Here is a 12,893-nt window from a genome sequence, read left to right on the forward strand (position 1 = left end):
CCTGGCCAAAGAGTTGCCAGGCTCTTCCGGTCCTACCTCCTGCTCCTCACACATGTCCCCTCTGCATATTTCATGCAAAGATGTCAGCCCAATGTGTTAGTTTCATGTTAACTTCAGCAGCATCCTCCTCCGCTTTAAAGGCGGCACCTCAACGGTACGAGGTCAGGACGAACTGTTTTTGGAATACAATATTAATTGTGGACAGCATTAGGCCAATTACCAACCGCAGAGCCTTGCAGAACATAACTAACCGCATAAATTAGCACTTGGCCGCAAAAGGGTTGCTATGCTCAAAGGCCAAAACTTGCACTGCCTTTGGCTTTGTGGCGGCGGCGGTGCGGCCTTTGTTGCCACGAAAGTCTGTTGTTGTTGTTGCTGCTGCTGCAGCAGCCAGGTTGGTAGGTAGGGCAGAGCATTCATTTGGCCATAATGAGGCTAAAAGTGGTAGAAAGTCAGCGACTTAACTGTCCTTGTGTAGAACTAAGAGCCCAGCGACGTCATTCCATCAACAGGATACCTTTTTTTGGTGGACAGTGAGAGAAAGGAACTGTGTCCTGTTTTGAATTTGTGAAACAATTTTTAATTTCCCTAATATTTAAACTTTCTTACATTAGAATCCCCGATACATCCTAGCCTTTTCCCCTTGTTTAACCTTAAATAGAAAGGATGCCTCCTTAACTAGCTAAATGATTGGTGGCAATCAAAGCAGGAACTACAAAAATGCACATCAACTTCTCCGAACTGGAAGTCCTTGTAAACTTTGGGACATAGAATTGTGGTAAAAGGAAAGGTCCTTTTCGATATTTCCCATGAAAAGCCGTTGTCAAGGTGCTGCCAACTATTATGGCCAATGCAATAAAGCTCGCTATGCTCGTTCATTAGAGGCCGACTTAGCGGGCAAAGCAATCACATCTTGGCCTAAAGAAACAAGCTACCAACAACCTTTCGCTGTGTTGGCCAAGGCCAAAGGATAAAGCGTGCGTGGCAACGGGACAGCGGTGAATGCTGGAACCACGTGCCAAAGTCAACTTTGCCGTCATACCGCCATTTCATTTCCATCTTGGGCTTCCTCTAATCCGATGGCAAGTTCCTTGCCTTGCCTTGCCTTGCCTCGCCTTGTCTGCGGTGGCTGCCACGCCCACCTGGGCAAACAAGTTGCTACATACAACATGCGATTTATTTTTGATTGATATTTGCGTAACTGTCAGCGCTGGTGATTGATTGAAGGGTTGCGTCTGCCCCGCTTTGAACGCTTTTTGCCGAGCACAGCAAAAGTCAACACACACAATTACTGAGGCGAAGGAGAAGGTATGGGATGTATGGGATCGGGATAAGCATAAGGACGAGGGCGGGCGAAGAGTGACTCCTGTCAGCTGAGAAATTTTTATCTGAATAATGCGTAATGCGGAATAAATAAGTGGCATATGTGCAAGTCTCTGTGGGTGCTGTTGCTGGTGCTGCTCTGCTGGTGAGTGTGACAAACGATTTGCATTTTGTTTCTCAGCCGACAAAAAAAAAAAAAAAAACCCAAAATTCTGGATGACTTTTGCTTCTTTTCGCCCGTGAAATATTGGATAAGTTGAACCGGAGTTGGGTCTGGCCAGGGAGTGAAAAAGGTTAGCTTCTGATCGAATTTGATTTGATTATCGCTAATCAACTCAACTACCCAAAGGCCAAGGGTCGTAGATTGAATGAATGAAGTGGGTCGTCCTTTTGTTGGGGGTTTTGGGAGTCCTGAGAACAAGAGGTTGGCCTTAAGAGTATTTTTTTATTTTATTTTTCTATGTCAACACATGAACTATATTGAAGAGAGCAAAGCAGCAACAACAGCTTAAGGGTTCCTCTTAGTAGCGAACGAGAGAGCCGCTCAGTTCCACTCTTTTCCAATTTCGCTCTCGCTTTTAGAATGGAAGCATTGTTCGCTCTCTTGAGGCCACTTATCTTATCCACTCTCCTGCTCTCTCTTTACAGGATTCGTAATGGCTTCCACTTAGTAGCGAACGAGAGAGTTCTCTTTTTGTAAGAACTGCGAAACTGTAAGAAGAGCGAAACCTAAAAATTCATCAGATTGAATGCTCATTTTTAGGATTATTTTGCAATATATTAAATTGAATTTAAGGTTTAAAAGAATGTTAAGCTTGTAAATAACAAATCCTTGTTTCACTATTAATACGCCTGTGAGCTCAACACCGAAAAATAACTCTAATAGGATTTAAAGGCCCTAATCTAGTGAGATTTCGGTTTAGTTATCGTTTTTTCAAATTGTCCCTCCAGTGATGGCCCCCAATTAGTTATCCCCTCATGGCTCTCACCCACCTTCGATAATCCCGGGGCCCACTTTCGATTTATCTTTTTGAGCTGAGCCCACGCCGAACATTATTTCTGTACTCCTGCGTTTTGGCCAAATCTCCACAATTAACACACTTTATGTGGCATTGTCTCGGCTTCCTTTTAGCTTTTTTGGCCAACTTTCTGGCTGTGTGTGTGTATGGTAACAACAATGCGACAGCTGATGAAGTCAATGCCATTGATAATTATGCTGATGAACTCGACAAGCCCAGGGCAGTGGCAATACCAGTGGCAGTGGCAGCAACGCAGCTCCCAGTGACGCATTGCCTCATTAACACGAAAGCCCTGGCATTTATTTTGGCCAAGTTGGGGGCCGGAGTGGCCCACAATTGGCACGCATGTCGCCCCGAAAGAGGGGTGGCGCATAAAAATAAAAGTGTCTCTTAATTTGTAGGCCTATGCCAATGACTATGCCCCTACCTCTCTGCGTTTTCTTAGCATTTTCACATTTTCAGCTGCTATTTAACTTGCCAGGACGAGAAGGGGAATGAGGAGGAGGAGCCTTGTTTGATGGGCTCATCAAAGGCGAACGCTCGGCGAACTTATTAAGCAGCTTTCATTTTTAATTATGCCTTCCCTTCGCTTCGACTTTGACTTTGACTTATATATATATATTTCTTTTCCTGTTTTCCCGCCTGTCGCGAAAAATTATAAAATCATTTTGGAGTCCAACACCTAAGGGCCCCAAGGGGGGGGGCTCCCCATTCCGTCATCCAACCAAATGCAATCAATCACGTAAAATTTAATTAAATTCTTAGAAAATTATACAAAGATGATCATTTTTGTTCTGCCCTCTCGACCTTCGTTTCTTTTTTATTCTGTTTTTTAATTTTTCTTGATTTTTCCTTTTGGTCAGCAGTAGGAAACTGATTTTGTTTTCCCATGTCGAGAGAGAGAGAGTCCGCAACTTGTTTTGATTGAGTGCGAGTCCGAAGCCCCATCTAGCCATCTAGGCTAAAGGACTTGCTCTGCTCTGCTCTGCCCTGATCCCTGCTCTCTACAACATTTGTCTAATTGTTTGGACGGCAAAACAATTTTGTATTCCAGGATTTTGAATTCAAAATTCAATTTCATTCTGGGCCTTTTTTAATTTGACAGCTTCGACATTCAATTGTTGACAGGTTCCAGCGTCTTGACTGATGACTCTTTGCGGGGGTGGAGGGAGGAGGAGCCAAGGGAGAGAGTGAGAGATGTTAAACAGAGAGAAAACGTAATTATTTAACTAAACAAATTTTAAATAATATTTTTTATATTTTAGAAACATGTTTTTAGTTAAGGTAGGCAAGTTTTCTGGGCTCTTTAAGTATTTCCCCATAAATAAAATATATACCAAATACTACCCATTTTCTCTCAGTGCTGCTCTTGCTGGCCTGGCAAGGGCTGGGCAATAAATTGCAGCAGGCGGCGCTGCTAAGTATGCTGCGATTGTTGCCAAGCCAAAGGGACGCACACTCATATTATGCACATAAATCATAAAAATGATGTCTTAGTGTGTGTATCTTCTGCGTGTGTGTGTGTGTGTTTGGTGTGCAGCAACTGCATGGTTTTGCTGTTTTTTTTTTTTTTTTGGGGGGGACAGAAGCCAGAGCAGAGCTAGCCGGCGGTTTTGGCCATTGCCATCCGTCAAAGTTGTTTAAGTGTTTCTCTATGTTAATGCCATGTGATAGTGGTACCAGCAAGTGTGAGTGTGTGTGTGTGTGTGACCGGCTCACTCAGTGCAATTACAGGTTGCACAGACACAGACACGCACACACACACACACACACATCCGAAGGAACACACTCAGACACTCACTTGACAGTCGGAGGCGAAGGACCCAAAGGAATTTTCGAGTGCCATTTACATCTATGAGTGCAGCAGCAGTGGCAACATCGCCAGCAGAACCTACATGGCCACACAGAGAGAAAATATAAGTAAAGTATAAAGTATATAAATATCAAGGGAAATAAGGAAATTAAATGATATACAGTAACTCAAGGATGATGATGAAATAACCTTAGAAATTAACCTCTACTATACTCTACCTCTACTATTTGTATATCTCTCTTCAAGGTCCTGAAGAGCTTCTTTTCTCTCCGTGCATAGCTAAAGGAGGTCCTGCACAGGGCAAGCACACTAATATCTAACGACTGGCCGGCACATTTATCACACATTGTACTCTCTGCCGCTTAAGCAGTTTGCCATTTACGAGTATGACTGGGACTGTGACAACGTTTCTAGCTGCAAGACAGGACTTTCCTTGGATCAGAGCCAAGCTGCACCACCTGAAGCCTGGCAGTTATAAACAACGATCTCAGACGTTGTCTATAAGAGGGGGTCCAAACGTTGCTATAAGATTACAGGAAAAGAATTATTTATTTTTAGGATAAGCAATTATACCGCGACCTTTGATAAATTTCTTGAAATTTTCTAACAACTCTTTGTTCCAATTTGGTACCTTAACGTAGACCTTACCCTCCTTTGTCTGTTTTAACTCAAAAGAATACTTTTCCTTTCAGCCCAACAATGACCACTGAATCAATACCAAGATACTGATGCAGCTGATATAGCCACCCCCCTCTGGCAAGTGTTAAGCACTTGGGTTTATTTTATTGCCACTTACCCCAACCCCAAACCCCTCCTCTATTTCTCGGCCTGGCCAGAAAGTTCGCACTGACAACATCATCATTATTGTCGCACTCACCTGAGCCATTCTCGAGGGCGGCGGCAACTGCAGCTCCTCGACCTGCTCGAGTGCCGAATGCAAAATGCCAACAGGGCTGGCTGCCTCTGCCCATCACTCAACCCCCTCCTTTGGTGTCCCAAGTTCCCTCTTGCCACCTAATCCCAGACCACCGGAACTTTGTAGCTCAGGTGTGGCTGTTTGGAACACGAGGGAAGCAGCCAGCGCGAAAGCCATTAACAGCAGCTTCCGACTCAGGATCAGGTGGTTTTAATATATCTCATATATATTTTTTTTGATTTTGATCTGCGCTTGACCTTTGGTACTTATTATTAGACATAGTTGGGGTGGAAAATACAAATAGATAGATAAATATCCCTAGAATGCATCAACATTTATGTTGTTTGTTATTTATTTGCCTTGAACAATTAATGGCAAAAGTCAAAAAAGTGATCCTCAGATTGTTTGGGGCTTACCTAGTTAACCCAGCCTTGCTCCTTGCTCATCTCTGTCCTGATACCTGTCACAGTTCCTGTTCCACACCCCAAAATTCCACTACCATTCACTCAGCCTTTGCCTGCAGCTGTAAGTCGGGACTGAGCTGAGCCTCGGTCGCTGGTACATCTAAATGCCGGCTGTAAATGACTTAAGTGCCTGGCATTTATCTACTAAAACGTGTCCCTGCTTTTCGTCCTTGTCATCGTCACAGTTATTCACTTGGCTTTAGTTGCCGGTTCCGTCGGTTTAGCTGTTGTTGTTGCCGTTGTCACACCTGTTAAGTAAGTGAGAAGTGCAGTGGGTGGCAGGTGGCAGGTGGCAGATGGAAGGAGACAGGAGACAGGTTGGGCGCCAGGTGGTACGGTACGGATGCACAAACATCAAACTTTTTTGGCCAAGCTAAAGTTTTCACATCAAATTCATTCGGTCGCCTTTTGTCTGTGTGCAAGCGTGCGTGTGTGTTTGGGTGTGTGTGTGCGGGTGTAAGTGAATCCGCAATTGTATGCCAAATGACTTTTCAACTTTTCCCCACATTTTCCCATGGACGACACCCATCCACCAGCAGCCGCCACACCTGGTCTGTCGAAAATGCAATGACAACAGGAGGATTTTGCTAAAATATTACACAATTTTCGGTTACGTTTTTGGAGTCCATTCTGTTTGTTCAGCCTGGCAGAAGTGAATGATCCGCTTAGCGTTGCTCCTTAGTCCTTGGCCAGCGACTACTCCTGACTTCTGGCCAAAAGATATTTCACAGATCTATAGGTGTCACTTTTCTATGTGGACGAACTTGAGTTTAGACTTGAGTTTACTTTTGAGGGAAACAGCGATTGCAGAGTTCTCTTTCAAGTTTTTAATATTTTCAAGGGAAAAATCGAATATTTATATGTGTGTACCATCACCCTGAAAGTTAGGGAATGGAATTTCCCTGGAAAATGTTCGCGTAATGTGCCAACTTCTGCCTGAGTGGCCATCTATCTCTATTCCGATTGAGTGTTTAATGTTTTGTCACACAATTTAAAGCAGCTTCCTGATGATGCCACTTGCGCCTCCAGTGGCCATTCCGCTTTCTACCTACTGATGCCCGGCTCCTGGCCAAGATTTATTTCTTGTTCGGGAAGGGGGAGGCTGCCATTTTCCAAATAATTACACATTTACATTTTCATAGACAATTTCGGCGGCAAATCATGGCCTCGACTTCAGTTCACTTACATGGGGGGGAAATAGAGTCAACAACGTGGCTTGGGTCACTCGCCAGCCGGAAGCGGAAGTCGGAAGGCGGTGGCAATGGCGACGACGGCCTCGGATCGGATCGGAATGGACATGCTCCGAGTGGGAGGTCCATTGTGGCAACGGTCTTATCTGCTGGCCCAGTGTTTGAGCGTTGATGTTGATGGCTATCTTTAAAAAGACATAAATCATTTTGGGGTGGGAGCAGAAGAAGGGAGAATCCCAGTGTCTCAGTAATTAATCATGGCCCAAGGCGCTGACTTAATTCCTCCGGCCAAGCTATAGTTTTAGTTTTAGGCTGGCCATTGCTATTAACATGACAGGGGCTGGATGCTGGCAGGATCTGACTACAAATTGTCGAATCAATTTGTAACGATTATGAAATCCTTTCGCCATGGTTGCGTAATTTCCACAAATTAAGAGCCGGATGGCACTGGGCAATGGGCTTTAATTCGATTGAATTTCATGCGAGTTGCTTGGAAATGCCTGGCATTTGGCCTGAATTTCAAGCTAAATTAAATTCCCCTTCTGGTCAGTTGGGCCCAAAGAACCGCAAATAGTTATTGCAATTGCAAAGCGGCCTAAAGGGTAGGCAGGGACTCGAGTGGGTGGGTGGGTGTTGGCTTTTGGGGCAAGATGGCCGACAGGCAATGGCGACCGCAAATGACTGAGATACGTGTAAGCGGAAGTGCGCCATTGTGGCCGAGTGTTTGCCTCCAACACACACACACACACTCATACACTTATACACTCACACCCTCTGGCCACAGTCATGCACACAAACAATTATGTCATTCATTATTTAATATCTAATTATCAAATGTTGCTCGGTCTCTGTGTTGGCCCAGCGATAACAATTAAAACAAGGAAGGCGTCGAAATGAACATGAACAGCTGCCACCTCAACTTGGCCACTAGCCCCGCTCTCCTCGGCCGGGTGCTCTTAGCCCGCCTCCAAAAGGCCCCTTGAAATTGCAAGTGGCCACGCCCACATCACTTGTTTCGCCTTAATTGTCGCCCTTGTTGTTGTGCGCTAAATTTATGAGCCGCACTCTCCGGAGTGGTTTGTGGTTTTCGGGCTTCAGTGGGTTAAGCGAGCGTTTCAGGTTATGGTTATTGCGCAGAGGCGCACGGGTCACCAATTAGAAGGGGGTTGGGTCAGGGGGTCAGCGAATACATCCTTTGAAATGAACTCGCAATTAGGTGGGGGTATCCATTGGATAGGTTACAGAGTTACCCTAGGAAGGGCAAGGATGCAGCCGGAGGAAACTGGAGGAGCCATCATTATTCTTATTATATTTATATATTTTTTTCCTGATTAATTTTTAATCAATTTCTGAACAGCAAAAAGTTAAATTACTTATTTTACCTTGAAAGGAAATCCCGAGGTGAAAAGGCTCTTAAAGAAACTCTTAAACTCTTCCAAAAAAACACCTTGAAACATTTTTCTACTTTCCAAAAATAGAAACAATGTTGAGAGTATGTCGCAAGGACCTTACACAAAACCTTTGTACAGTTTCAGTTTGCTGGCTTGCCACAGTGCTAAATTTGAGACGCAGGACTATAATTTCCAAATGGCGGCTCATTTAATGTCCACAAATAATTAGAAGCTCCTTGGCTCCCTGAGCAATGCTCGTGCGGTTTCCTGTGCCGGACAAAATGCCGCTTTAATTTAACTGCCCGGGTCCTGGCCCAGGACCTTAGTCGCTGTCTCGGTCTCATTAGTGATGGCACAAAAAAAAAGTTAAAAAGACCAAAGCAAAGCAAAGCAACTTGGAAGTCGAAACAACAATTTTCTTTTGTCTCCTTTCTGTGTCTTGTTTGGTCCCGATCCCTGCAGTTGTAATTGCGGCAGGACGGGGACTGACAGGACATGGAGGCGGTCTGTCTTTGACCAATGATGATGATGATGACTATGATGATGATGCTGATGGGTTCGAACCCGATGAAAAAACATTTTGAAAGCTCTCCAAAGGAATGCTCTCTTAGCTGACATTCAATAAAATTTATACACATAAAAATATATATTATTTTTGTCCTTTTTCTGAAAAGGATTTAAGCTTATATAAAATACTATTTAAACTAAGATTTTGAGTTTTAAAAATGAACACAAAAACTTGGCAGTTTAGACTTTCGAATAAGGTTTAAGATTTATGATATTTATTTATCCCTCTCCTGATTGACTTTGAGGTAGCGCAAGGACCCCATTAACCAAGGAAAGCGAAGCGAGTACGTGATAAAAATTATGCCACATGCAACTTGGAAGCAATAAATCTTCAATTTATTACAAAATAATTAAAATTAATGAGCGAAATTGAAAATGTGCACGTGCGTTTGTCTTTGCTTCTGGCTTTCGCGGTTGTGTGTTGGATGGGGTGGTTCTGTGTGTGTGTGTGAGGGTGGGTGTGAGGGTGGGTGTGCCTTGAATACGAAAAATGGAACCATAAACTTCGCCAATAGCCAGTCATTACAAATTGCAGAGACCGGGTTCTGTGGGTTCTATGCAAAAAGTCCTGGTAATTGCTGCCGCCGAATGCGTGCTGCGTTTCCGTTTCCGCTTGGGGTTTGCTTCCTGTTCCTGCTGGGACCTGATCCAGAGTCTTTAAGGTTCCTTGAACCTTGTTTAAAGTAAGTCCTAGCCGTGATCACCCAGCTCCCATCTTTATCTGTCTGTCAAGCGAGCAATCGAAAGCCAATCATGGTCATTTAGCACGGCAGAAAATGCCCGGTCTGGCCTGGGCGCATGCAGGACACCAATTTATATACTTTTTATCAATTGAATTTGCCTGGCAAAGTGCAGCCAGGACGAGAGATGTTCATTGGGCAACAATTTGCAGCAATTTCCATTTTGTAAATTTGCAATAAATTCGTTCGACACTATGCAGTTTATTTTATCAGCATAGACAACTCAATTATCCTGCGTTCGTTGTGAGGATTTTGGAACCAGGACTATTCCATAATATACAATGTTTACTGAAATTAAAACTATAATTTAGTAAGGGATTTTTTTGCTTAATTTCAACTAAAGTTAAATTATATTTTGTCTACTCCAGAGTAGCTATAATCAAAGACAAATCAACGTCATATTTTAAACAGTAATTTATAATTTAACTACATATAAAATTAAAGCAAAAAAAACTTGTACATTTAGACGATCACCTGTGTTTTGAACCACAAAAATCAATTAATAAAACCAACATAAAATAATCTTTAAATCAGAAGAAATCACTACGAATATGAGCAAATATTTGCGAGGGGCAAATACATGAAAAGTAAATCTTCTGCCAATATTAACTAACTCGCAAATGATTTGCCGACCATTTTTCCATCCTAAACAAACAGCGCCCAGCCTCTCCTATGCCTTTCGCTTTTCCGAAAGCGTGGAAAACTCTGGTCCAAAAACTCACCTAAGTATGCCATACATTTCGCTGTCTCCGCTTTTGGCTTGTTTGCGATTTAAAGCTGCCAAGGAAATGGCGCCCAGCACGCACACTCCACACACGGGACACACACACATAGAGACAGCATCCCCTCTACGCACTTTGTTACGAGTATAAACAAATTCACACATTTCGAAATTCGAAGTCCGAAAAAAGGACGAAGCCTGCTTCGGCTTCTTGCTCTTTGCTGCCTGTTAAGAGAGTATTGCTGCTCTTGAGCGGCTCTCTTTGACGGGTCCTTAATCAAATTTGATTTTAGCAAAGGTTGTGTGTGTGTGTGTGTGTGTGGGATTCCCGCAATTAAACGTCGCCTGCAGGACACCAGGATGCGGATGTGGCTATGAAGGATGAGAATGGGAATGTAAGGGCCACCTTGTCACGCGCCTTTTGGTCAATTCAACGGCGCGCTAACTTAATTGCAACAAATAAATCATAGAGAGAGCAAGAGGGGAAGGGTAAAGGGTAGGGGGTGGTGGGTGTGGGGGTGTGGATTGTGGGGTGTGGCGAGTAGGGGACTGTGCGTTGTGGTTGTGCGTGAGAAAAATGCTAAAGAAATGTTGCGTTTCGCACATAAATGTCAAGTGCGTGTGTTGCTCATGTTAACACACACGCACACACTCACTCTAAGTAGCTTTTCCCCCCACCCAAACTCACACACACACACACACATACAGCCAGACAATGCATCGCCACAAAGGAGGGGGGACAGGAGTCCAGGGACATGACCATCGCATTGCCCTTTTTTTTTCTCGTGATGATGAATGCCTATAAACTCGCCATAAATAAAATTGTTCGACTTTGGTTTTTGTTGTTGCTGTGTGTTGTTGCCTTTGGGCCTGTGGAAATTATGCCGGAAAGAAAAATCACACGCTTCAAAAGTTTAAATGACTTAATTCGCCCGAATTTGCAACGCCCAAAAAAGTGGGCGTGCCAGCCCGCGGGAATACCCTTAAAAGGAAAGTGGAAAAGTGGCTGGAACCGAAGGAGATGTGATAGAGGAAACAAAGTGTCCTTCCACAGGTTGTTTAAATAAAAAATATATGTAACTTTAAGCTATAAAGATTTATTCTATTTTTTTAATTTTAAAATTATATTGTAATATTTATATACATATATTTTATATGAGATCCTACAGAATTTAAGCTCAGAAAAAATGAAAGGGCATCCCTTCTTAGCCTTGCTGTCTTAACTTTCTCCGATCGGGCTGCTCTCGCACTAATTGTTTTTGGGGTTTTCCCCTTTAATTTTTCTTCTCTCCCTTTCTTTGCCCGCGCATCCACTTCCTTTTGATGTTCGAAATTTGTGGCCAACATTCACGAAGCGGATGTCGTAAGTCCTCCTTGGGAAAAGGTGTGTGTGGCGAAAAGGAAGTGTGAGGATGAGATTGGGCCTTAGTGTGTCGCCACTTTGTGTTATGGCTTACCCAGGCACGATCCTTGTGGCTGCTCAGATGCCTGCCTCCAATCAGGAGCAGGCGACACAGGTCCTTGCCTTGATTGAGCCTCACACGAAAGTGCCGTAAAACGGCAGGAGGCGGCGCCGCGGCTAAGGAGTCGCCTGCCTTTGCCGCCAAAAAGTTGACTTAAAACTTTGCAACGCATTTGCATCGTATCGTTCTTGGCTGAGTGTATGTATGTCTGTGGCCAGTGAATTTGAGTCCTTCCGGGAATCACCAGCGCACAGCCAAACCGCAAAACCGGCATAATCAAGAGAGGAGCGAGCAACAACAGCAATAAAAGTGAGCGGCCAACACACACACACATTTTGAATGACGACAATCAACTCAATTTTCGGCAGCCACATTCGACAATTCAAACAAATCCCCAGCCAAGTCTGCCCGGGCGTCCTTAAGCCGTTCCCCGTCTATTCGTCCTTTTGCCACAGAAGGCAAAGGACCCACCCACCCAGTCAGGACTTGGGATCTACCGACAACGCGCATCGCATTTCACGTGCCAACAGTTTTGCATATTTCATATTTAGAATTTGATGCGTCCAAGTCAAGCCATTGAAAGCGGATGTCTTCTGCGTGAAAGACATGACTACACTGGGATAAATATACATGTCTATATTCTGTTTAAATATCCTTTTCGCCAGGTGTTTGTCCAGCAATTAGTGAGCCCTTCTTCTATCAATAAAAGCACTTGATTGAAGTACGCACTTTAATTAATGCTCAAAAGCTTGAGTAGTTGAATTTTCAAGAGGCTTTTCTTTGGGTGTATCTAACCCCTACCCCAAGGCCACCCTCTTCCACCCTAAAAAAAACATATGCAGGCAACAAATTACGAGGCTCCTGGCGGGCTGACTTTGGCTCCGGCCTGACTTTTAAACAGTTGGCAGTGCGCAAGTTTTCCCAGCCTTAGCCTCATCGTCATACTCATCCTCATCCTCATCCTCAGCCACTTCGATTTGTCAGCATATACCTACATATTCTTATCCTTATCCGTCCGTCTGAGCCGGAGCCTGAACCTGAACCTGTGTGTGCGTACATGCTGCCTATTTGCATAAACAGTGGCAACAACGGCGGCGAAAGTATCTCAACCTGGGCGAACATGGATGGAGTTACTTGGGCTGCACAGATGCGGTGTCTTGGTTAGGCAATAGAATTGTAAATATATATTTTAATATATATATATATAATAATAATAATATAATATAATAATATATATAATATTACACAATTTTAAATCATTTTATTAAATTATTTTAATTTTATTT

Source organism: Drosophila kikkawai, chromosome X (genome assembly GCF_030179895.1).
Source record: "Drosophila kikkawai strain 14028-0561.14 chromosome X, DkikHiC1v2, whole genome shotgun sequence".
NCBI lineage: Eukaryota > Metazoa > Arthropoda > Insecta > Diptera > Drosophilidae > Drosophila > Drosophila kikkawai.